This window comes from Oryctolagus cuniculus, chromosome 9 (assembly GCF_051225735.1).
Source record: "Oryctolagus cuniculus isolate XC-2025 breed Fujian yellow rabbit chromosome 9, ASM5122573v1, whole genome shotgun sequence".
Classification (NCBI taxonomy): domain Eukaryota; kingdom Metazoa; phylum Chordata; class Mammalia; order Lagomorpha; family Leporidae; genus Oryctolagus; species Oryctolagus cuniculus.
The window spans coordinates 9,534,907-9,561,090 of NC_142875.1; the positions used below are offsets into that span (position 1 = coordinate 9,534,907).

The 26,184-nt window shown below is 39.9% G+C and overlaps 1 pseudogene; it reads right to left on the reverse strand.

The window, feature by feature from the left end:
- Window positions 1-9,225: 9,225 nt before the first annotated feature.
- Window positions 9,226-9,879, reverse strand: LOC138843735 (GTP-binding nuclear protein Ran-like; annotated as a pseudogene).
- Between the last annotated feature and the right edge of the window lie 16,305 nt (window positions 9,880-26,184).

A 26,184-nucleotide genomic window follows, 5' to 3' on the forward strand; every position in this document is an offset into this window, starting at 1 on the left:
GGGAGTCATATCTCCAAAAAATATTCACTACATGTGAAAGCATAATTTTTAGGAAAATACTTTTCCATTTTCTCAAAAATTCACAAGAATTCATAGATTCCATTGAAAAAAGTAATGCAGAGTATGCCGCCCTAAAGATCAAGACATGATGAGAAGACAAAGGCTGAAGTTCAAGCTGAGCTCAGAAAAGTGTGTTCTGAAGCTGCAAAAGTAGAATTAAAATTCAAAGGTAGGCGTCTTTAAAGAGAATCGTTGACATTTATTTAGTGTCCACTGAAGGAAGAACTCTTTCGTCAGAATGCAAATATTAGGAGTAAATGATAAAAATAGAAAGAAAAGCAACAAGGGAACAAAATAAATCCTGAGATGAAAAATTAACTGCATCTGTAGATCCTAAGAGTTCACCTTATCCCAGGAAGAGAATATAAAACTCAACAGAAATGTTAAAATTCAAAAATGAAGAAAAACAAATTCCAGCTTTCAGAAATATAAAAAAAAATCATATTAACCTCATATTTCTTCTCCACTGGGACAGACTTCATACAAAAAATACACTAAACTAGCTGCTCATTTATAAATGGAAGGAAAGGTATTTTTTCAGATATCGGACACTAAGAATAATTTTCATGTAGATTACCTGAAGAAAGATGTCAGAATATATTTCAGATCACCAAGAATTTAGTGAAAATTAGAAAACCATAAAGATGAAGGGTACTACATAAAGAAAAAAAAAAAAACTGAGGCAGAGCACAAAGCACAATTAAACAAATAGCTACATTTCTAAGCATTTTTGTACATAAAATAACATTTTTAAATTATCTTTAAAATAATAAGACAAAATGTAAAAACATTTGTAGTTACTAAAAATATGAACAAATAAAATGCAGATTTATTATAAAAATGGTAACCTAACCTAAAAGTTTGCTAAAAAATGTGCTAAAGTTAATTTTACATGGGGTAGAATAAGAAGTTATTATACTGTTGCTTATTGATAATTAGAAAAATTTAGATTGTATTGTGTTTTTTAAAAATTTCATGGGTAATTGCCATGTTATTTAAAAACAGGATGCACACCTGTTCTCCAAATCACTACAGAATGAAAAAGACTCATGATCTGCAAAGAATAAAAATAGCCAATATTTACTTAACTCTCCCTTATGGCAGGTGCTAGGCAGGTACGTCTGTCTGTCTATCTGTCTGTCTCTCTCTCTCCCCAAAATCCATTCTACAATGTATATGCTATTATTGGTCCCATTTTTAAGTGATGACATTGAAGATCAGAAAGATACAGTAAGTTGCTCACAGACAAAAAGTGTTAGAACTGGAAGTTTATCCCTCAGAGCTAGAATATGTGACCTTCACTAAATGTTTATTGGGAGATTATAATAATAATTATTATTATTATTATTATTATCATTTAACCTTTAAAGAATTCCACAAGATAAGCAGAATAACTTAATGACTTAAATATATTATATCAAAGCACAGAGATTTGTTGATTTGACTAATTTTTTTAAATATTTATTTATTGGCGGGTGCCGCGGCTCACTAGGCTAATCCTCCGCCTGTGGCGCCGGCACATTGGTCAGGGCGCTGGATTCTGTCCCAGTTGCCCCTCTTCCAGGCCAGCTCTCTGCTGTGGCCCAGGAGTGCAGTGGAGGATGGCCCAAGTGCTAGGGCCCTGCACCCCATGGGAGACCAGGAGAAGCACCTGGCTCCTGGCTTCGGATCAGTGTGGTGTGCTGGCCTCAGCGCACCGGCCGCGGCAGCCATTGGAGGGTGAGCCAATGGCAAAAGGAAGACTATTCTCTCTGTCTCTCTCTCTCTCACTGTCCACTCTGCCTGTCAAAAAATATATTTATTTATTTGAAAGGCAGAGTTACAGAAGTGAAGACAGAGAGAGAGGTCTTCCATCTGCTATTCAGTCCCCAGATGGCCACAACAGCTGGAGCTGCACCAATCTGAAGACAGGGTCCAGGAGCTTCTTCCTGGTCTCCCAAGTGGGTGCAAGGGCCAAGGACTTGGGCCATCTTCTCCTGCTTTCCCAGGCCATAGCTGAGAGCTGGGTAGGAAGTGGGGCAGCCAGTACACAAACCAGCACCCATATGGGATGCTGACACTGCAGACGGTGGCTATACCCACTACGCCTGGCTCCTTGACTATTTTTTTGTTTTAATTAAGTTTCATTTCATTTTTAGGCTAAAATTAAGTGATGTCAAATATATCAAAAGTAAAGAAATAAAAAAGTAAAAGGATATACAAGATATGAATCAAACAGCAACTAAGAGAGCACTAATGCCAAAAGAAGTATTCAGAATCAAATGTATTAAAATTAAAAAGTCAAATCATTACACTGTATCAATCATATAAATTTATTCTATAATTAAGCCAACTAGGCAATAAATTCACATGCCATATAATATAATGTCATAGTTAAATATTATATATAACTGTATACACTTATATATTTTAAAATTATAAATCGTCATTAAAAATGGAATAATGAACAAAAACTAAAATTATATTGCTACAGTGCTGGCCCCAGTGAACCCTTTTAGTATAGCAATATGCACACATCATAGATCCGACAGATTAAAAAACATGCAGAATTGGGGCCAGCACTGTGGCCTAGTAGGTTAATCTCAGCATCCTGTGGCACCAGCATCCCTTATGGGCCCCCATTCCTGTCCCAGCTGCTCCTCTTCTGATCCAGCTCTCTGCTTCTGGTCTGGAAAAGCAGTGGAAAATGGTCCACAAGTGTGAGAGATCTGGAAGAAGCTCCTGGTTCTGCCTTCAGATCAGCTCAGCTCTGGCCTTTGCAGCCATTTGGGGAGTAAAGCAGCAGATGGAAGACCTTTCTCTCTGCCTCTCCCCCCTCTATTAACTTTATCTCTCAAATAAATAAGTAAAATATTTTTAAAAAACACAAAAAATTATATAATGTAATTAATAAATTCAAGATAAATCAAGTTTTGCATTCTACAGAAAAATCGTTGACAGAAAATTGATCTAAAACTTGATTAAAGATTTCTATTTCATAATTATAAGGATAGACATTATAGTGGTTAGATATTTGAATATAAAACTAAAATATCAAAAATATATACATATAATATAAAAATGTATATTAAAATTATTCAAATACTTAATAGATTAAAAATACTGTAGGCCGGCACCACAGATCAATAGGCTAATCCTCCGCCTTGCAGCGCCAGCACACCAGGTTCTAGTCCCGGTCAGGGTGCCAGATTCTGTCCCGGTTGCCCCTCTTCCAGGCCAGCTCTCTGCTGTGGCCAGGGAGTGCAGTGGAGGATGGCCCAAGTGCTAGGGCCCTGCACCCGCATGGAAGACCAGGATAAGCACCTGGTTCCTGGCTGTGGACCAGCATGATGTGCCGGCCATAGCGCGCTGGCCGCGGCAGCCATTGGAGGGTGTACCAACGGCAAAGGAAGACCTTTCTCTCTGTCTCTCTCTCTCACTGTCCACTCTGCCTATCAAAAATAATAATAATAATACTAATACTCTAAAGTAAATTATGAAGAAGCCATCAAAGGAATATTTAAAACATAATAATGTATTATATATAATATTTTAAAGATAGAAAGGTATTAATATGTGATTTAATAGTTTAAAATAGTAAAAATATAAATGTATGGATAGAAAATTAAAAATTAAAGTAAAAACTATATATAATAAATCTGTGTATGGATAAAAAGAAAATGAGAAATCAGTGCATAAAAAACAAAATAAACCTATTATTTTGTTTATTGACAGATAATAATTGTCCATATTTATGAGATATTGTGTAGGGCTGGCGCCATGGTATAGTAAGCTAATCTACTGCCTGTGGTGCCAGCATCCCATATAGGTGCATGTTTGTGTCTCAGCTGCTCCTCTTCTGTTTAGCTTTCTGCCTATGGCCTGAGAAAGCACTGGAAGATGGTCTAAGTGCTTAGGCTCCCGCACTCACATGGAAGAGCAGGAAGAAGCTCCTGGGTCCTGACTTCAGATCGGCCACACTCCGGCTGTTACACCCATTTGAGGAGAGAACCAGTGGATGGAAGACGTTTGTCTCGGTCTCTTCCTCTCTCTGTCTGTAACTCTGCCTCTCAAGTAAATAAATAAAATCATAAAAAAGATACAGTACAATATTTCAATACATGTATATAATAAGAAATTAATACACCAAGCTAACTGGCATATCCATCACCATATTGATCATTTTTTATGATGGGAAATCACTTATATTAGCAATTATGAAATAATCACAGGTTACTGTACTCTTGAACACTGTAATATGCTCCTCCTGTCCAGCCAGATGCACTCACGCACTCATGAACCATCCGCACCCCATACCCCCAAATACACAACCTTCCCAGTTTTGATGACTACTACTCTACCTTCTATTTCTGTTAGACCCACATTTTCGCTTCTGCATATAAGTGAAACACACACAAAAAATCACTACCATTCCTATAAACCAATAACAAACGAGCTGAAAAGGAAATCATGAAAACAATTTCATCTAGAAGAGCTGCAGAATAAAAATATGGTAAAACACCGAGGAGCAAATTTAACTAAGAAGGTGAAAGAATTCTACAATAGAAACTATAAAGCACTGATGAAAGAAATTGAGGAGGACACGAAAAAAATGAAAAAATATTCCATGTTCATGGATGGGTAGAATTAACCTGGCCAAAATGTACATACTACTAAAAATGATCTACAGATTCAATGCAATCTATATCAAAATACCAGCGACATTTTTCACAGAAACAAATACTCCTGTAATTGATATGAAAACACAAAGTGTTCCAAATAAAATTAAGATATATTTATATAGTAGTTGCTTCGTAGGGAATAAGTTAAATAAAAGAAATGCCAAATCAATAAAATGTTATAAATATAAACATTTTATGTAATTTCATGTTAAGAAACTGGCATATTTCAAAGAAATAAGGGTTTTAAGGCAGTAGAAAACCTTAATGTGTCTAAAAAACAAAGAATGCATGAGGGAAATTCTGCTTCCAAGTATGTGTCTGGGCATGCAGGTGAATTATTTCAACCTTTAACATGCTAGATCATTCCAGTCACTTATACATCTTTTCAACACCCAGGATAAGGTCTCTAGAGCAATTTATCTTGTGAGTCTACCATAACCCTAATAAACAAAGTTTGATAATGAACAAAACAGAAACTAAAAGTCAATCTTATGTATTTTTGTACATATTTATACATGCAAAAGTCCTAAATGAAATAGCTGCAAATTTATAATCTACTGAAATCAGACAGACACTAGGTTGCTTTGATAAGCATTTTATACTTATAGGTATCTGTATGTGCAGAAAGGGGCATTGATTCTTTGCAACTCAATGTATATCTTGAACATAATTCCAGTTAAAATCTTAAGCTTAAAACTTAAAAAAAATTTAAGAATACAAAAATTTAAAAGAATATAAATGAGATGACTATTAAAATATTTGATAAAGAACAATAAAAGAGGCTGTGCTTGTCTAAACAAGATAAGAATTGGAGAACTCAGAGGGCTTCCATAGCCTTGGAAACTCATGACTGGAGCATAGGGAGACTACTGATGCCATAGACAGGAGTGTCAATTGGTAAAGTCAACAACAGGAGTCACTGTGCACTTACTCCTCATGTAGGATCTCTGTCCTTAATGTGCTGTGCATTGAGATTTAATGCTATAACGAGTACCCAAACAATATATTTCACTTTGTGTTTCTATGGGGGTGCAAACTGTTGAAATCTTTACTTAATGTATACTAAACTGATCCTCTGTAAAAAAAAAAAAAAAAAAAGAAAAGGAAAAAAAAAAAAGAAATTATCAACTCCCAACTTGACTCTCACTGGGATTAAACATGACAATAGGTCTGATCTGATTTCATCATCATTTAAAGAAAATCATCTATTATTTTTCACTTTATGTTTCTGTGTGGGAGCAAACTGTTGAAATCCTTACTTAATGTATACTAAGCTGATCTTCTGTATATTAAGATAATCGAAAATGAATCTTGATGTGAATGGAGGGGAGAGGGAGTGGGAAAGGGGAGGGTAGTGGGTGGGAGGGACGGTATGTGGGGGAAGCCATTGTAATCCATAAATCGTACTTTGGAAATTTATATTCATTAAATAAAAGTTAAAAAAAAAGAGGCTGTGCTTGCCATGATATTAAAATAAGCTGTCAATGAAAATGTTTTCAGTTATAGAAATATTATATGCATTGCATGACAATTACAAACTGAATTCGAAGAATACTAAGATCCCAGTGGCCAACGGAAAAGCAAATAACTAGAAAATCATGAAAGAGAAAATTCAAATGGCTAAATAATAGAGGGAGAGGTTCATGATTAGGAATGAAAGTATGTGTTATGCTATCAAACACTAGGCTTCACGTATCACATTTGCAAATATAATACTAATGATGTTGACAAAGTCGTGATAAGTGAATTCATTGACAGTGGAAGTGAATTTTCTGGAGAATAATTTGGAAAAGTAGAAGTGAATTGGAGTAGAGGGAAAAGAGAATGAGATAACAAATTTGGCATCATCAGGTGCTGAGGTTCTGATAATTTTCTTCTTTATTCTTTTCTCTGTTTCTCAAATTTTGGGTCATAAGCAATTATCAATACAAATGAAGAAACACTAATGTTAACGTTACCTTTTAATTAACTTAAAACTAGAATGAGGGGTTGAACTAGAAGATCTCTATGACTCCAGTTATAAACGACTCCATTGTTTTAATAGTGTTACTACATTGTACATTGAGATTTAATGCTATAACTAGTACTCAAACAGTATTTTTCACTTTATGTTTCTGTGTGGGAGCAAACTGTTGAAATCTTTACTTAATATATGCTAAACTGATCTTCTGTATATAAAGAGAATCAAAAATGAATCTTGCCATGAATGGAAGGGGAGAGGGAGTGGATAAGGGGAGGGTTGCGGGTGGGAGGGACGTAATGGGGGGGAAGCCATTGTAATCCATATTCTGTACTTTGGAAATTTATATTCATTAAATAAAAGTTAAAAAAAATAGTGTTACTACAATTACTGTCTAAATTTAAGGAAGCCAGTGCATCTGAGCCATTTTTTTATTTTCATTTTTAATAGACAGGAACTCCCTCAAGCTGCCATTATCAACCTCATTGTTCAAATGTGAAGGTCTACATTAAAACATGGTTTAGTTTGCCTTTACAAATTGACACTCCTGTTTATGGCATCAGTAATCTCCCTATGCTCCAGTCATGAGTTTCCAAGGCTATGGAAGCCCCTGGAGTTCTCCGACTCTTATCTTGTTTAGACAAGGTCATAGTCAAAGTGGAGGTTCTCTCCTCCCTTCAGAGAAAGGTACCTCCTTCTTTGAAGACCTGTTCTTTCCACTGGGATCTCACTCGCGGAGATCTTTAGGTTTTGTGTGTGTGTGTTTTTTTTTTTTTTTTCCAGAGTGTCTTGGCTTTCCATGCCTGAAATACTCTCATGGGCTTTTCAGCCAGATCAGAATGTCTCTAGGGCTGATTCTGAGGCCAGAGTGCTGTTTAGGACACTATGTTCTATGAGTCTGCTGAGTATCTCACTTCCCATGTTGGATCACTCTCCCCTTTATTTATTCTATCGGTTAGTATTAGCAGGTACTAGACTTGTTTATGTGCTCCCTTTGACTCTTAGTCCTTTCATTATGATCAATTGTGAACTGAAATTGATCACTTGGACTAGTGAGATGGCATTGGTACATGCCACCTTGATGGGATTAAATTGGAGTCCCCTGGTATGTTTCTGTCGCTCCCCCTCTTCATGGAGGAACGACACTAAACCCTGCCTAGGCTTCATATCCGAGTCACGGCACCATTATGTCGCTCCCCGTCTTCGTGGAGGAACGACACTAAACCCTGCCTAGGCTTCATATCCGAGTCACGGCACCATTATGTCGCTCCCCGTCTTCGTGGAGGAACGACACTAAACCCTGCCTAGGCTTCATATCCGAGTCATGGCACCATTATGTCGCTCCCCATCTTCGTGGAGGAACGACACTAAGCCCTGCCTAGGCTTCATATCCGAGTCACGGCACCATTATGTCACTCCCCCTTTTCGTGGAGGAACGACACATGACCCTGCGCTGTTCTTTTGTCTGCTCGGCCCTCCCCGGGTTTGCTGCTGGTTCTTCCCGGGTTGGCTACTGTCCCTTCCACCTCCGTGGAAGGGCGGTTCCCCCTGGCCACTTTCCCCACTTCCGCAGGGGAGCAGCACACCGCCGGCCGGCTCTCTCGGGGGCTGCACAGGTGTTCCTTCAGATGTTCCCCTTAGATGTTCCTGGTGCATGCCGTCTCTCTCCTCCTTTATAGTCCTCCTCCGCCAATCCTAACTCGGCTGCCCACACGCCGAGTACGCTGCTCTCCTCCAATCAGGAGCAGGTCCTGCAGCTTGTCAAGTTGGTGAGAGGCAGCTGGGTAGAAGCTGTTGCCTCCTCTCCCAGCGCCATATTGTGGGAGAGCAGATGCATAGAATAAGTCTTAATTCCAGTAACTCAGTCCAGTCCGGGTTGCTCCCCACAGTTTCTACTACCATTTGGGGCAAGTCAGCTTGAGCATGTCCCAAATTGGACATCTCTTCCCTCTCTTATTCCCACTCTTATGTTTAACAGGGATCACATTTCAGTTAAATTTCAACACTTAAAAAAAAAAGCAACTATACCCTTAAACTAGCTATCTGTATGTGCGAATCATGCATCACTTATTCTGACAGGTCTTCCCCAAGGGACACACCTGGCCAAAATGAACTGTAGTAACACTTCTGCCTCTCAACTCATACCTGTCATACCTAGTTCGTGACATGACTCAAACATACAAAGTAGACATAAGGAGAAATTATAGATTTACAATTAACCAGTAGTAGTAGCAAACCTAATTTAAGCATAACATGGCACCAGCGTTCCAATTCCAGTGATTTTAAAATGCTTATAAACAAGGGATGAGTTTGCTTGCTTAGATATTTGAAATCCAACTTTATTTTGATTCTAAACACAAAGGAATGGGAATGAGAGTAACAAACAAGATTCTACCACTGAATACCGTGATGTGAGTGTTGGCAGCCTTGTATTTGAAACTTGAGAGAAAACTGCGATCCAAAACAGCTAAATGTGCAGAGGTCCAAACACATGACTGCCACATTCACTCCTTCAGCACCCCACAGATGAAGCTCATGTCCCGCTTAGCTAGCTAACAACAGTGCCACACAGGCTGCACCACCGACATCACAGCACAGTGGCCTATGAGCCCCAGCTTCACTCACTCCCAGATCCTCATCCTTATCCAGGAGAGCAGTTGTCTGAGTCACCTCCGACTGCACTGCCCCTGCTGGGTCCATGACCGCCTCTGGTGGGGCAAGAGCAGGCATGGCAACAAACCCCAAGCTGGCTCTCCAGTGAGCTTTCTAGCAAGAGTTGTCACTACTTTTGGCAGAAGTATCATAGTACTGAAGATGGACTTTTCCCTAACCTTTCCTGTCCTTAATGTCCACTTTGCTGTCACCCGGCATGATGGGGATGTTACACACACACACACACACACACACACACACACCAGTTAGCCACGCTCCTGTAGGTAGCTCTGGATGTCACATCAAACAGTGCGATGGCACACTGGGCCTGGATGTAGTAGCCGTCCCGCAGGCCGGGTCCCAGACGTCGACCCTGATGGGGCCCTGGTTGGTGTGGAACACGAGCGGGTGGCGTCGACGCCCAGCGTGGCTACATACTTCTCGCACTCGCCGGTCAGGTGCAGCTTCAAGAATGTAGTTTGCCGGTGCCGGCGTGGCCAACCAGCACCAGATGAACTGCACTGGGTGCTTCCCCTGCACAGCCATCGCGTTTTCTTCCAGAAGCGTCTCCATGAGCCATCTTTAAGATTAGTGACTATCTACTGTAAATTTTTAAACTCTGTTTTCAATCAAGTTTATTTTTCTTTTTTCTGTATAATCAATTACAAGGAATTATATTAAGATAGAAATAACTGGTTGTTTAGAACATTTTTGAATACGTTTACAAATTTGGAAAGCAAATCCTGCAAGTAACATTTGAAATACCTACTAAGAAAAACTTTGGTATATGGTCTCACTGTATAGACAATATATAAAGACAAGTTAATAGACTCACAGGATTTGGGTTTTTTATTTATTTTTTTAAGATTTGAAAAAGGTCCCTGTCATTTGACTTTTAAAGGTATGAGGTGTTGTGATGTTTTCCACTCAATTTTTCACACAGTGCGAATTAACCAATTACTCATCAATTCATGTCTGTTTATTATTGCATAATATGATCTGCTTTTATCTCTTTAGAAAGACAAACCAACTTACTGCCATTGTATGTAATCTTTTATTTCACAGGAAGCTAAAACATAAAAGTAAGCAAAGGATCTGCTACATGGCTGTCACGCTGAATCATGGCCCTCAAGCTTTCAAATGTACATAACAAACTCAATTAGCTTAAGTCTCTTAATAAGACATAGGGAATAAATCATTCTGATCACTTAAATAAAGTCCACGATGCAATTGATGGGCTTGGATTTCAGCTCAAGCATGTTAGTCTCATCTCTTCTTTAGTTGATAGCTTAAACTAAAACTTCTTTATTTTCATGAGTTCACTCTTCTTTAGAAATCTGAAGGGAATAACATCAAAATATGCTTATCTATTCCCAGTAAAGTAAGATTGCTTTGGGGGAGAATATTTCTTAGAATAGAAACTTCATTATTTCCACCTATTTTCAAGATAATCTTTTACTACAGAGACAAAGTCCCAATCTAATTAATCATTACTCTAATTTTCAGTACCTAAAAATTAGAAGAAATTTGTAGTTTACTATACATTTTCAAGAAATAAGCTAGACACATCTGGTTAGGTCAATAAAATACTTTCTGCTGTCTTCTAACTATTCTCTGTAATAAATTGCATTAGACACTGGTTTGACTCAATGAAAATAATGTGAATTGATCATAGTCAAAGTGATTTGATTAATCACTTGGAATTTTTAATCTCAATTCATAGTAAAATGTTTTTTAAATTTTTTTCTTCCATTATATGCAGTCTCCCAAATCACTTTATTTCATGTAAATTTGGAAGTCTTTGATGAGTCTTAATTTAGACTATTTTATTCAGCTCTCTTTGGGTCGTTTTGTCAGCAGATGCTTTGAGACTATCGACTTACATTTCCTTTCTCGAAGATGAGTAACAAATTATTTTATTTCTATTTTTTTAAAACTTTTACTTAATGAATATAAATTTCCAAAGTACAGAATATGGATTACAATGGCTTCCCCCCCATAACGTCTCTCCCACCCGCAACCCTTCCCTTTCCCACTCCCTCTCCCCTTCCATTCACATCAAGATTCATTTTCGTTTCTCTTTGTATACAGAAGATCAGTTTAGTATACATTAAATAAAGATTTCAACAGTTTGCTCCCACACAGAAACATAAAGTGAAAAATACTGTTTGAGTACTAGTTATAGCTTTAAATCTCAATGTACAGCACACTAAGGACAAAGATCCTACATGAGGAGTAAGTGCACAGTGACTCCTGTTGTTGACTTAACAAATTGACATAAACAAATTGTTTATGGCATCAGTAATCACCCTAGGCTTTTGTCATGAGCTGCCAAGGCTATGGAAGCCCCCTGAGTTCACTGACTCTGATAACTTTTAGACAAGGCCATGGTCAAAGTGGAAGTTCTCTCCTCCCTTCAGAGAAAGAAACCTCCTTCTTTGATGACCCGTTCTTTCCACTGGGATCTCACTCACGAAGATCTTTCATTTAGTTTTTTTTTTTTCTTTTTTTCCAGAGTGTCTTGGCTTTCCATGCCTGAAATACTCTCATGGGCTTTTCAGCCGGATCCACATGCCTTAAGGGCTGATTCTGAGGCCAGAGTGCTGTTTAGGACATCTGCCATTCTATGGGTCTGCTGTGTATCTCACTTCCCATGTTGGATCATTCTCTCCCTTTTTGATTCTATCAGCTAGTATTTGCAGACACTATTCTTGTTTATGTGATCCCTTTGGTTCTTAGTCCTTTTTATTTCTATTTTTCTAAACACATTTCTGATGTTATCGAATACTCTCTACTGGTTCCAGTCCTTTTATAAGTTCTGAGATATTTTCTGTATTACGTTAGCCCATCTAGTACTTCTACACAGAGTGTGCACATGACCAAGTTCCCCGGTGCCCAGGAGAAACGACACAGGTGGAGAGAACATGCTGCTGGTAGTACAGACCATGACTGACCTGAGGATGCACGTGAGTGTTTTCCTGTCCTACGTTTTTAGGTCATTTCATTGTCTTTTTTTAGAAAGTTTTACTTATTTATTTATTTTGACAAAAACCATATATGTTTATTGTGTACAACACAGTGTTTTGAATCTTATATACATTTGAGGATGGCTAAAGTGAGCTCATTGACATATGCATTGCTTCACATTGTGTGTGTGTATGCACATGCACATGCTTGAGAAGATCTATTCTCAAGATAATTTTCAAGAATACGATAACTTGTTAGCTATTTTTAACATGTAATAAATGATTACTTGAAATTTTTCTCTTTATCTTCCTGAAATTTTGTATTCTTTGACCAACATCTTCCCAACCCTTGTCCTTATAACCTCTGGTAGCTACTATTCTCCTCTCTCTGTCTGTGATTCCAACTTTTTTTAGATTCTACACATATTACAGCCTGTGGTATTTGTCTGTCTATGTCTGGCTTATTTCACTTAACATCATGTCCTCCAGGTATCTTCTGCATTTGGCTCTGTTCCTGTGTGTGTACTTTGGATTTCAATAGTCATTTTTATAACAGCCACTATGCCATTGCTGTTATCACAGTTCAAAACCCCAATGGCCAACTCAATTTAGCAACTCACATGCTGGATCTAGTTTGAAAGAATACTTTTCATTCATTTTCAGTTCCAATCCATTTGATAATTTTATTCTTTGTACACACTTTGCTGGGATGGGCCTATAGGAGGTGGTGGCTGAGGTACCTAGAAAAGTAATTTTACCTACTTGAAGCAGAACATTTCATCAGTTCTTCTGCCTCTTGATTTTACCAACTTTGATTAAAGCCTGCCTAAATGGGAAGAGTACATAGTAAGAAAACCAGGAAAACCAAACTACATCAAAACAGAATGGAGTATGGATGAAGGATAGGGACTCTGCAAAAGTACCAACCATATATAATTGGCCTTTATAGAACCATGAACTTTTTCCAGGATGCATCTGTGGACTCAGACATTCTTTTCTGGGCATTCCCTCCTAACCAATACTAACACTTTCACTTACACTAAAGAAGGTGAGGAATTCAGTTCAATTTAATGAGACAGAGTGGCTTGAGCAAGAAATAATGTCTCCCTTTCGTACAGCAGACTACTAAGTATGAAGGCGCCACATCATTCGGAAACCAGACATCCCCCCTACTTGGCAATGACCTTACTGATAAAGCTCTAGCCACATGTGTGTCACCAAGGGGCCACGGGGCGAGCAAAGGGCAGAGTATACCCTCCCTCCTTTGAGGAACCTTCCAGGGAGATGCCTATCCCAGTGCCGCTAACAGCACCTTGGCCAGATTAATTGCATGGCCACACCAGCTGGGAAAGAGCTCAGGGAATTTAGTTCTTATTCCCAGTTTGCATTTAAAGTTCTACGATTAAAGAAGAGATCATGGATGTTGAGAGAAAATGATCATAGACTGCCACAGAACCAATTACTTTTGTTAAGTAATGATTTGGGTCATTTAATGAGATATGGAATCTGACCACCTCCTTTTCCTGTGCTCAGTCAGCTTTCCCTCTGTGGAGTCGATTAGTTTTGTCCTAAAAATAAAACCATGACTTCAGAACAGATATCACCGAATACAAGATCTACATTTATCATGGATATCATAAGAATACATTCATATAAATCACACTAAGTGGCCTATGCTTGGCAATTCACACAAAGGTATATTGTTTACTAAATCTCATAAAAACTGATTACTTAAACTTAATAATGGTTTGATGGACACTTGAAAATGTTCATACCTACCCTGACTTCACTTTGGCATCACTAGTTGTTGCTCTTGTTTCTTCTGTTACCTTTCAAAAATTCCAATATCTGGTACACACCAAATGCCAAATAAATAAAAACTTGCAGGGCACAGGGCAGGGGAATATCTCTTAAATACATTGTCTATAGCATAGGACCTGTCCAGTAACTCCCAGCAAAGCCTTGGAATCATATCATTAAGTTGTACAATGCTGATGCTTTTATTGCACTCAAGAGTAAAGTACAATTAAGAAAATCTGTGCAGTGATTGATATCTACACACATGGAAGATTTTTGCACTAAATAAAGTCAGTTACCAAGGTGAATTAAATGTATTTCTGAATCCCCTTGGAAATCACTCACCTTTTTTCTCTTCTGGGTTAATTATATAAAGCCATTGCAATGATATGATATGCAACAACAAAATACTTTTCAAGTGCAGATAAAGGGGAGGCTAAAACTCTCAACAGAAAATGCAAAAATATTCAGTTGTGACCCTCCTGTGTCCTCACAAATGCTGTTTCTATTCTATCTGTTGGTGCCCAGTGGCTGGTATCTCAAAGCCACCCTTTGTGCTTTCTGACAGACAGACTTCTTGGTGATTCCAGCCTTGCTAGGTGAAGCAGACACACATAGGATGGTAAAATCTCCCCACTAAAAAGTAATGGAGGGTGAAATCCCTGCGACCAGGCACGCAGACACTTGGCCTCCTGGTCTGGATCTGCTCCTGATGACTTCTAATAACTCAGCCTTGGAAATAAGTCACCCTCATGTGCAAAACAGGCATTTCACCAATGGTAGCTCCAGAATCCTGAGTTCCCACACAACAGCCATTCCGCTCGGGAAGAAAATTACTAATTCAGATTTCCTGTCCACATGATTGCATCAGGCCCCCTCCTGACTACAGGTCATTCCAGAAGAGCAGCAATGACTAGAGGGAAAATCCTCAATTTGAGCCTCTCCCTAGGTCCCCCTGACAATTCAAATACATTAAGTTAAGGGAATGTGGTTAGAGTGCATTCAGGGTTCATGCACTTAATACAGAAAACACCTGGCATGAGGTCTGTCTTTTGGGATCTGCACTGAGGACCAAAGCTTAAAGCTTCTGAGCCGCTCCGAGAGGTATTGGTTATGGGGCAGAGAACTTTCTAATGGCCTAACATGCAAAACGGACTTCAGAACAGGTGGCAGACTAGCTGAGGGTCTGAGGGAGTAAATCTCACAAGAATGCAAATATTGAGGCTCAATAGGAAACACGGGCTGGGAAACTAGGAGACTCATGGGGACAAGGCAGGCATGAGTGTGTCTCAGGTCTTGGAAGGAAGAACCGTGCATATCATCAAGGCATCCGGCCTTGAAGGTGGAGTCGAGACACCTGAGATTTTTGTCCCTAGGTACTTGCTACTAGTTAATGATTCTGAATGAGAAATGGCATGGGGTTACATAGAGAAACCCTGAGATTCCAAGGAAGAACATACTAAAACAGCACCAACCCAGCTTCAGGCAAGCTAGAGGAAAGAAAGAATGGTGACTGGAGTTGGAAGAGAATTGTGTTAAGCTCAGTGTCTTAAAACACTAACTTAAGGCCAGCACTGCAGCTCAATAGGCTAATCCTTCACCCGCCTGCGGCGCCAGCACACCGGGTTCTAGTCCTAGTCGGGGCACCGGATTCTGTCCCGGTTGCTCCTCTTCCAGTACAGCTCTCTGCTGTGGACTGGGAATGCAGTGGAGGATGGCCCAAGTGCTTGGGCCCTGCACCCGCATGGGAGACCAGGAGAAGCACCTGGCTCCTGGCTTTGGATAGCGCTGTGCACTGGCCGCAGTGGCCATTGGGGGGTGAACCAACGGTAAAGGAAGACCCTTCTCTCTTTCTCTCTCTCTCTCTCTCACTGTCCACTCTGCCTGTCCCCCCCCCCAAAAAAAAAAAAAACACTACCTTAAGATCTGTCATACATACAGCAAACACTTCCCCTTTTGCTTATGGAAGAATCTCAGTTTGGTTCAGGACACCTCCAAGTCCTGCTGGAAATGCTTCTTTTTCTGCTCTCATGATAGGGGCAGAAGTGTGAGGATGGTTGGCAGGGCCAGAGGATGGTTCTGGCTCTTGTGAAGTGGACAGAAAACCAGACTCACCCAAATAAGAAAAAAAAAAAAGCAGACAACCTCTGTAGGGGGCAGACATTGGCCCTTATTCCAACCAGGAGAATGGCTATGAATCTAAAGCTAAGACTTGGAGCTGGTACTGTGGAGTAGTAGGTTAAGATTTCACCTGTGGCACCAGCATCCCATACAGGGACTGGTTCAAGTGTCAGCTGCTCCATTTCCAATCCAGCTCCCTGATGATGGCCTGAGGAAACAGGGGAAGATGGACCAGGTACTTAGGCCCCTGGGCCCCTGCATCCACTTGTGGGGCCCAGGGGAGGCTCCTGGCTCCTGGCTTTGGATTGGCCGAGCTCGAGCTGTTGTGACCATCTGGTGAGTGAACCAGCAGATGGACGACCTCTCTCTCTGTCTTTCGCTCTCTCTCTAACTCTGCCTCTCAAATAAATAAATATATCTTTTAAAAAAAGGCTAAGACTATTATCTTACAACCTTGAGGTGGTCAATAGGAAGACAAAAGCCGTAAGGAAAGGTAGAGGGCGCAGAACTTCAGGTGGAGGCTGGGGCACAGGATCATCAGAGAACCATGGGCCCTGCCCACACTTCATGCTCGAAGAGGAAATGAAACACTGTTTGACCAAGGCCCTTGCAAGCAGATCATATCATTGGGTAAGCCTAGTCACTTATTAAATTGTGAGAACATGACTCCACAATGCCAAGAAATGGGGAAGCCTAGCAAGTCCACAGAACATTCCTGCTCACCCTGTGCCTGCTCATTGGAGCCAACTGCATGCCTTTGGGTGATAACGTAATCTCCTTGGAGATTAAAGAAAAAAATCAAACATCTTTAAAGGAGCAGACAAACTCAGAACATTAAGATAAATGTGGCAAATGCTTGGCGTATCCTTAGTGAGCAGGGAGGGTTTATGCCATTTTTATAAACAATGGAGGAAAGATAGAAAGGAACTAAAATTAGAATCAAGCCAGAGCCTTGACATTTCAGATGATATTAAAACTACAAACTGGCACTTATAAATGATGAGAGACACACAGGAGACAAACACATCTGCCTCGGGTAGCTGATTAAAGTTTGAAAGGAAACATTAAGACTCAGCAGCTACAGATCATGCCTGAAGAATTTCAGATTAGTTGAGGAGAGACAAATAGACAAATACTGTTTTTCTGGCTCATGAAAAGGCATGGGGACCCAAACACCTGGCTGCTGCAATAAATAAACTCCCTCTGGGCTATATCAGATTTTTGCTTGACGTGGGTAGAATTCAACTTCTGGATAGATTGGCCAGAGCAAATCAGTTTTGTGGCTAGGGCTGGCAGGATCCAAGAGTCCATTGCAAGCATTGTCAGGAGGCTACATGGATGTTGAGTACAAAAAGGAAAAGGGTCTGTTAGACTGGAAACTTTTTTTATTAAGATAATCTAGGTCTTCATAGAAGCTTCAGCATAGAGAAGCCTTCGGTCAGGCTTTCAAACTCATGTTCACCCGGGAATAAGCTTAAGTAATCCTTTTTCCACTCCATCAAGCACATGGACTTTCAGTTCTTACAGACTCATGGTATCATGAGCCTCGATCAAGGGCATCACTAAGTCTGAGGCCAGAGCCGACCACTGCCTCCTCCTCACTGACCCAAGACAGACGGGCAGAGCAAATGTGCTGTTTGTGAACCCACACCTGGGCAGCCACAATAGCACCCTCAAGACATCACCAACTTCTGAGACACTAGATTGTGTGTGCATAGATGGTGACACAACTGTTGTGGGGAAACCGTATTTCTCAATCTGCTAAGAATTTGAGCCTCTCTACTCAGAAATGATGTGAGGAAGCCTCAAACAAAAATTAAAAGTGCTCTATGCAAAGAAACTTGTTTCCTTAGTGACTTTACTGAGTTGTTGAAGAAAATACCAATGTCATGCTAATCAGTGGAAAGAAGGGAGCATATTGTAAAAGAAAGACTATGAGTTGAACTCCAGTTTTCCTCAAAACTGGCCATGCTGCCTGAATGCCCTCACCATTGTTGCAGAACCTCAGCTTCCATCTGTTGAACGGGTGTCATGACAGCCGCCTCAAAGAGAATCTGGGAGCTTGAAAGCAGAGGACACCTGCCATGCCCTTGCAGTTTGGTAGGTATGGTGAGCAGTAGGCGCAGTGAACTCACCATTGCCAATCTTTAAAGTGTGACTCAAGATTCAATTGTTACCACCAAAAGTAGAGCAGTTAAAGGAGAAATCTGACCTTTATCTGAGAATTATGAAACACATTGACTTGGGAAGATGTTGGCTTCCTGCTGGTAATGGGCTCTTTACCCAGGAATGTGCTCTGATTCTGGATCCGGGAAGCAGACCCAATCTGTAAGAGAGCCTTGAAGTGTACGTTTCTCCCTCCGTAGGGCTGAGGGAATGCAGGGTGAGCCAGGATGGAGCAACTCCAAGAGTGTGAGTCAGACAGGGTTGAAAGTAGAGAATAAACCCCAGCTTCTGGGTTCTAAACAGCACAACTTCTCGCAGCAATATTGAATGTTGGCCAGGCCAAAAGGCAGAGATAAGCTTGTGAAGTTATACTAACAATAGCCTTCTGCAACATCCACCCTGCACCAGTCCAATTAGCAGCATTATCTCATCCAACCTTCACCATGCAGTTATAAAGTAGAGCCAATTTCCTATTCACGTGAGTAAGGAGATGTTCAATGATTCCAGTCCCTTAGGCCATGCCAGTGTCCTGTGAGCAATGATGAACATTTCCTGTCATAAATACTTTCTGTTCCTTTCAACTCTGCAAGACACCTGCTGCCTTCAGCCTGGATCTTTATTGTGGAAGAGAGTTTTTGGTATTGTGGTACTCATTTGTTCTCCAAATCTTGCTGATCTCAAATTCCCAAACACAACTTGTCCTGTCTTTTTTCATAAGGATGATACTCTGATGTCTAGATAACCTGATAAACATTTTTACATTAATATAAACAAAGATAACATTCTTAGCTACTTCTGTAGATAAAATTCTGTTAGAGGTTTGCACAAAATGACAACCCAGGAAGTTAACAAGAACTTTCAGTGGTCCATAGGCCAAAACTATTTTCATAATATGAAAAATGCTAAAATATTGTTTGCCTTTTTCATTGTTTGATGTTTACTTTAAAGTGTCCAGCTCATTTCCTTCATTTTCAAGAAAATTTCTGCAAAATACTCAGGTTTGAAAACTGTGGCTTTACTTCCCCCTATTTTTTCAAGTAATAATATTACTCCACAAGTGGTAATTCAGTTCAGAACACAAACATAGCACAGGCCTTCTCTTGCAAATAAACATCATATTTTGCTATGTAACAGAAGTACAATGTGACAGTATTTGAAAAGTTCATGGAAATTTAATTAAAAGACAAGTTCAGAACAATGGTTTACCTAGCATTTAAGATGCCAATTAGAACGCCCACGTTAATTATCAGGTTGCCTGGGTGTTCCTGGCTCTGCTTCGATTCCAACTTCCCACTAACGCCGACCCTGGGAGGCAGCAGGTCATGGCTCAAGTTGTTTGGTCCCTGCCATGCACATGAAAGAAGCGAACCTGAGTTGCTAGCCAGCTTCAGCTGTTGCAGGCATTTGGGAAGCGAACCAGCAGATGGGAGCACTGTCTTTCTTTCTCCAGTGTGGTGAGGGGAATTGGGAGGTGGGGAATGTTAGTTTATTCCAGTGCAAGAAAATGTGGAAATCTAGGCGTACACGTGGTCTTCAAGAAGTCCGTGGAAGGGGCCAGTGTTGTGGCACAGCAGGCCGAGCCACAGCCTGAAACAACAGCATCTGAAATGTGTGCCTGTTTGAGTCCTGGCTATTCTACTTCTGATCCAGGTCTCTGCTGGTGTGCCCTGGAAAGCAGCAGAAGATACCCACCAAGTACTTGGGCCCCTGTTACCCATGTAGGAGACCCAGATGGAGTTCCTTGCTCCTAGCTCTGACTTGGCCCAGCCCTGGCAGTTGTGGCCATTTGTAGAATGAACCAGTGAATGGAACATCTCTCTATATATAAAACTCTGTCTTTCAAATAAACAGAATAACCAGAAATCAATAAAAGTATATATAACCAACTTATATTTGACCAAGGAGCTAAAAACAATCCCTGGAGCAAGGACAATCTCTTCAACAAATGGTGCTGGGAAAACTAGATTTCCACATGCAGAAGTATGAAGCAAGATACCTACCTTACACAAAAATCCACTCAAAATTGATTAGAGATTTGAATCTATGATATGATACCATCAAATTATTAGAGAACATTGGGGAAACCCTGCAAGACTTGGCAAAGTGTTCTTGGAAAAGACCCCAGAGACATAGGCAGTCAAAGCCAAAATTCAAAAATGGGATTACATCAAATTGAGAAGTTTCTGTACTGCAAAAGAAACAGGAAAGTGAAGAAACAACGGACAGAATGGGAGAAATTATCTGCAAACTATTTAACTGATAAAAGATTAATAACCAGAATATACAAAGAGATCAAGAAACTCTACAACAACAAAAAAACTCAGTTAAGAGATGGGCAGAACTTAAACAGATATTTTTCAAAAGAGGAAATCCAAATGACCAATAGACACATGAAAAAATGTTCAGGATCACGAGCTGTTAGGGAAATGCAAATCAAAACCACCATGAGGTTTCACCTCACCCCAGTTAGAATGGCTTTCATACACAAATAAACAAATAACACTACAGGAGTCACTGTGCACAAACTCCCCATGCAGGACCTCTGTCCTCAATGAGTTGTATTATGAAATTTAAATGTGATACTTGCTCTCAGTTTTGTGTGTGTGTGTGTGTGCAAATTGCTGAAATCTTTACTTGGTATAGAGCTGGCAAGCTTGTGGAAAAAAGGTACCCTAATCCACTCTCACCACTGCTATTCAATATAGTTCTGGAAGTTCTAGCCAGAGCTATTAGGCAAGAAAAAGAAATTAAAGGGATACAAATTGGGAAGGAAGAACTCAAACTATCCCTCTTTGCAGATGATATGATTCTTTATTTAGGGGACCCAAAGAACTCTACTAAGAGACTATTGGAACTCATAGAAGAGTTTGGCAAAGTAGCAGGATATAAAATCAATTCACAAAAATCAACAGCCTTTTTATACACAGGCAATGCCATGGCTGAGGAAGAACTTCTAAGATCAATCCCATTCACAATAGCTACAAAAACAATCAAATACCTTGGAATAAACTTAACCAAGGACGTTAAAGATCTCTACAATGAAAATTACAAAACCTTAAAGAAAGAAATAGAAGAGGATACCAAAAATGGAAAAATCTTCCATGCTCATGGATTGGAAGAATCAATATCATCAAAATGTCCATTCTCCCAAAAGCAATTTACAGATTCAATGCGATACCAATCAAAATACCAAGACATTCTTCTCAGATCTGGAAAAAATGATGCCGAAATTCATATGGAGGGACAAGAGACCTCAAATACTTAAAGCAATTTTGTACAACAAAAACAAAGCCAGAGGCATCACAATACCAGATTTCAGGACATACTACAGGGCAGTTGTTATCAAAACAGCATGGTACTGGTACAGAAACAGATGGATAGACCAATGGAACAGAATTGAAACACCAGAAATCAATCCAAACATCTACAGCCAACTTATATTTGATCAAGGATCTAAAACTAATTCCTGGAGCAAGGACAGTCTATTCAATAAATGGTGCTGGGAAAACTGGATTTCCACGTGCAGAAGCATGAAGCAAGACCCCTACCTTACGCCTTACACAAAAATCCACTCAACATGGATTAAAGACCTAAATCTACGACCTGACACCATCAAGTTACTAGAGAACATTGGAGAAACCCTTCAAGATATTGGCACAGGCAAAGAATTTCTGGAAAAGACCCGGGAGGCACAGGCAGTCAAAGCCAAAATCAACTATTGGGATTGCATCAAATTGAGAAGTTTCTGTATTGCAAAAGAAACAGTCAGGAGAGTGAAGAGACAACCGACAGAATGGGAAAAAATATTTGCAAACTATGCAACAGATAAAGGGTTGATAACCAGAATCTACAAAGAGATCAAGAAACTCCACAACATCAAAACAAACAACCCACTTAAGAGATGGGCCAAGGACCTCAATAGACATTTTTCAAAAGAGGAAATCCAAATGGCCAACAGGCACATGAAAAAATGTTCAAGGTCATTAGCAATCAGGGAAATGCAAATCAAAACCACAATGAGGTTTCACCTCACCCCGGTTAGAATGGCTCACATGCAGAAATCTACCAACAACAGATGCTGGCGAGGATGTGGGGAAAAAGGGACACTAACCCACTGTTGGTGGGAATGCAAACTGGTCAAGCCACTATGGAAGTCAGTCTGGAGATTCCTCAGAAACCTGCAGATAACCCTACTGTTCAACCCAGCCATCCCACTCCTTGGAATTTACCCAAAGGAATTTAAATTGGCAAACAAAAAAGCGGTCTGCAGCCTAATGTTTATTGCAGCTCAATTCACAATAGCTAAGACCTGGAACCAACCTAAATGCCCATCAACGGTAGACTGGATAAAGAAATTATGGGATATGTACTCTTTAGAATACTATACCGCAGTAAGAAACACCGAAATCCAGTCATTTGCAACAAAATGGAGGAATCTGGAACACATCATGCTGAGTGAAATAAGCCAGTCCCAAAGGGACAAATACCATATGTTCTCCCTGATCGGTGACAACTGACTGAACACCAAAAAGGAAACCTCCTGAAGTGAAATGGACACTATGGGAAATGGTGACTTGATCAGCATAGCCCTGACTGTTAATGAACAACTTAATACATTATCCCTCTTAGTAGTTTTTTTGTCTGTTCTACTTAATACGACTGGTTTAATTCTGTAATTAATACACAGTTATTCTTAAGTGTTGAAATTTAACTGAAATGTGATCCCTGTTAAACATAAGAGTGGGAATAAGAGAGGGAAGAGATATATAATTTGGGACATGCTCAAGCTGACTTGCCTCAAATGGTAGAGTTAGAAACATACCAGGGGATTCCAATTCAATCCCATCAAGGTGGCATGTACCAATGCCATCTCACTATTCCAAGTGATCAATTTCAGTTCACTATTGATCATAATGAAAGGACTAAGAGTCAAAGGGAGCACATAAACAAGTCTAGTACCTGCTAACACTAACTGATAGAATAAATAAAGGGGAGAGTGATCCAACATGGGAAGTGAGATACTCAGCAGACTCATAGAATGGCAGATGTCCTAAACAGCACTCTGGCCTCAGAATCAGCCCTAAAGGCATTCGGATCTGGCTGAAAAGCCCATGAGAGTATTTCAGGCATGGAAAGCCAAGACGTTCTGGCAAAATATCTCTGTGAGTGAGATCCCAGTGGAAAGAACAGGTCTTCAAAGAAGGAGGTACCTTTCTCTGAAGGGAGGAGAGAACCTCCACTTTGACTATGACCTTGTCTAAACAAGATAAGAATTGGAGAACTCAGAGGGCTTCCATAGCCTTGGAAACTCATGACTGGAGCATAGGGAGATTACTGATGCCATAGACAGGAGTGTCAATTTGTAAAGTCAACAACAGGAGTCACTGTGCACTTACTCCTCATGTAGGATCTCTGTCCTTAATGTGCTGTACATTGAGACTTAATGCTATAACGAGTACTCAAACAATATATTTCACTTTGTGTTTCTATGGGGGTGCAAACTGTTGAAATCTTTACTTAATGTATACTAAACTGATCCTCTGTAAAAAAAAAAAAAAAAAAAAAAAAAAAAAAAAAAAAAGAAAGAAATTATCAACTCCCAACTTGACTCTCACTGGGATTAAACATGACAATAGGTCTGATCTGATTTCATCATCATTTAAAAAAAATCACCTATTATTTTTCACTTTATGTTTCTGTGTGGGAGCAAAATCCTTACTTAATGTATACTAAGCTGATCTTCTGTATATTAAGATAATCAAAAATGAATCTTGATGTGAATGGAAGGGGAGAGGGAGTGGGAAAGGGGAGGGTAGTGGGTGGGAGGGACGGTATTGGGGGGAAGCCATTGTAATCCATAAATCGTACTTTGGAAATTTATATTCATTAAATAAAAGTTTAAAAAAAAAAAAGAATTGAAACACCAGAAATCAATCCAAACATTTACAGCCAACTTACATTTGATCAAGGATCCAAAACCAATCCCTGGAGTAAGGACAGTCTATTCAAGAAGTGGTGCTGGGAAAATTGGATTTCCACGTGCAGAAGCATGAAGCAAGACCCCTACCTTTCACCTTACACAAAAATTCACTCAACATGGATTAAAGACTTAAATCTATGACCTGACACCATCAAATTTTTAGAGAGCATTGGAGAAACCCTGCAAGATATAGGTACCAGCAAAGACTTCCTATAAAAGACCCTGGAAGCGCAAGCAGTCAAAGCCAAAATCAACTATTGGGATTGCATCAAATTGAGAAGTTTCTGTATTGCAAAAGAAACAGTCAGGAGAGTGAAGAAACAACCGACAGAATGGGAAAAAATATTTGCAAACTACACAACAGATAAAGGGTTGATAACCAGAATCTACAAAGAAATCAAGAAACTCCACAACATCAAAACAAACAACCCACTTAAGAGATGGGCCAAGGACCTCAATAGACATTTTTCAAAAGAGGAAATCCAAAGGGCCAACAGACACATGAAAAAATGTTCAAGATCACTAGCAATCAGGGAAATGCAAATCTAAACCACAATGAGGTTTCACCTCACCCCGGTTAGAATGGCTCACATGCAGAAATCTACCAAGAACAGATGCTAGAGAGGATGTGGGGGAAAAGGGACACTAACCCACTGTTGGTGGGAATGCAAACTGGTTAAGCCACTATGGAAGTCAGTCTGGAGATTCCTCATAAACCTGAATATAACCCTACCATTCAACCCAGCCATCCCACTACTTGGAATTTACCCAAAGGAATTTAAATTGGCAAACAAAAAAGCTGTCTGCACTTAATGTTTATTGCAGCTCAATTCACAATAGCTAAGACCTGGAACCAACCCAAATGCCCATCAATAGTAGACCGGATAAAAAAATTATGGGACTTGTACTCCATAGAATACTATACAGCAGTCAAAAACAATGAAACCCGGTTGTTTGCAACAAGATGGAGGAATCTGGAAAACATTATGCTGAGTGAATTAAGCCAGTCCCAAAGGGACAAATATCATATGTTCTCCCTGATTGGCGAAACTCACTGAGCACCAAAGGGGAAACCTGTTGAAGTGAAATGGACACTATGAGAAACAGTGACTTGATCAGCTCTTGTGCTGACTGTTGATGTATAATGTAATACTTTATCCATTTTAGTATTTTTTCTTTGTTTTGCTCTAGTACTATTGGTTGAACTCTGTAATTAACACACAATTATTTTTAGGTGTTTAAATTTTAACTGAAAAGTGATCCCTGTTAAATATAACAGTGGGAATAAGAGAGGGAGGAGATGTACAATTTGGGACATGCTCAATTGGACTTGCCTCAAATGGTGGAGTTAGAATCGTACCAGAGTATTCCAATACAATCCCATCAAGGTGGCAGGAACCAATGCCATCTCACTAGTCCTGGTGATCAATTTCAGTTCACAATTGATCATAATGATAGGTCTAATAGTCAAAGGGATCACACAAACAAGACTAGTGTCTGCTAATACTAACTGATAGAATCAAAAAGGGAGAGAATGATCCATCATGGGAAGTGGGATACACAGCAGACTCATAGAATGGCAGATGTCCTAAACAGCACTCTGGCCTCAGAATCAGCCCTTAAGGCATTCAGATCTGCTGAAGAGCCCATGAGAGTATTTTAGGCATAAAAAGCCAAGACACTCTGGAAAAAAAAAAAAGAAGACCTAAATGGAAGATCTCTGCAAGTGAGATCCCAGTGGAAAGAACGGGGCCATCAAAAAAGGAGGTACCTTTCTCTGAAGGGAGGAGAGAACTTCCACTTTGACTATGACCCTGTCAG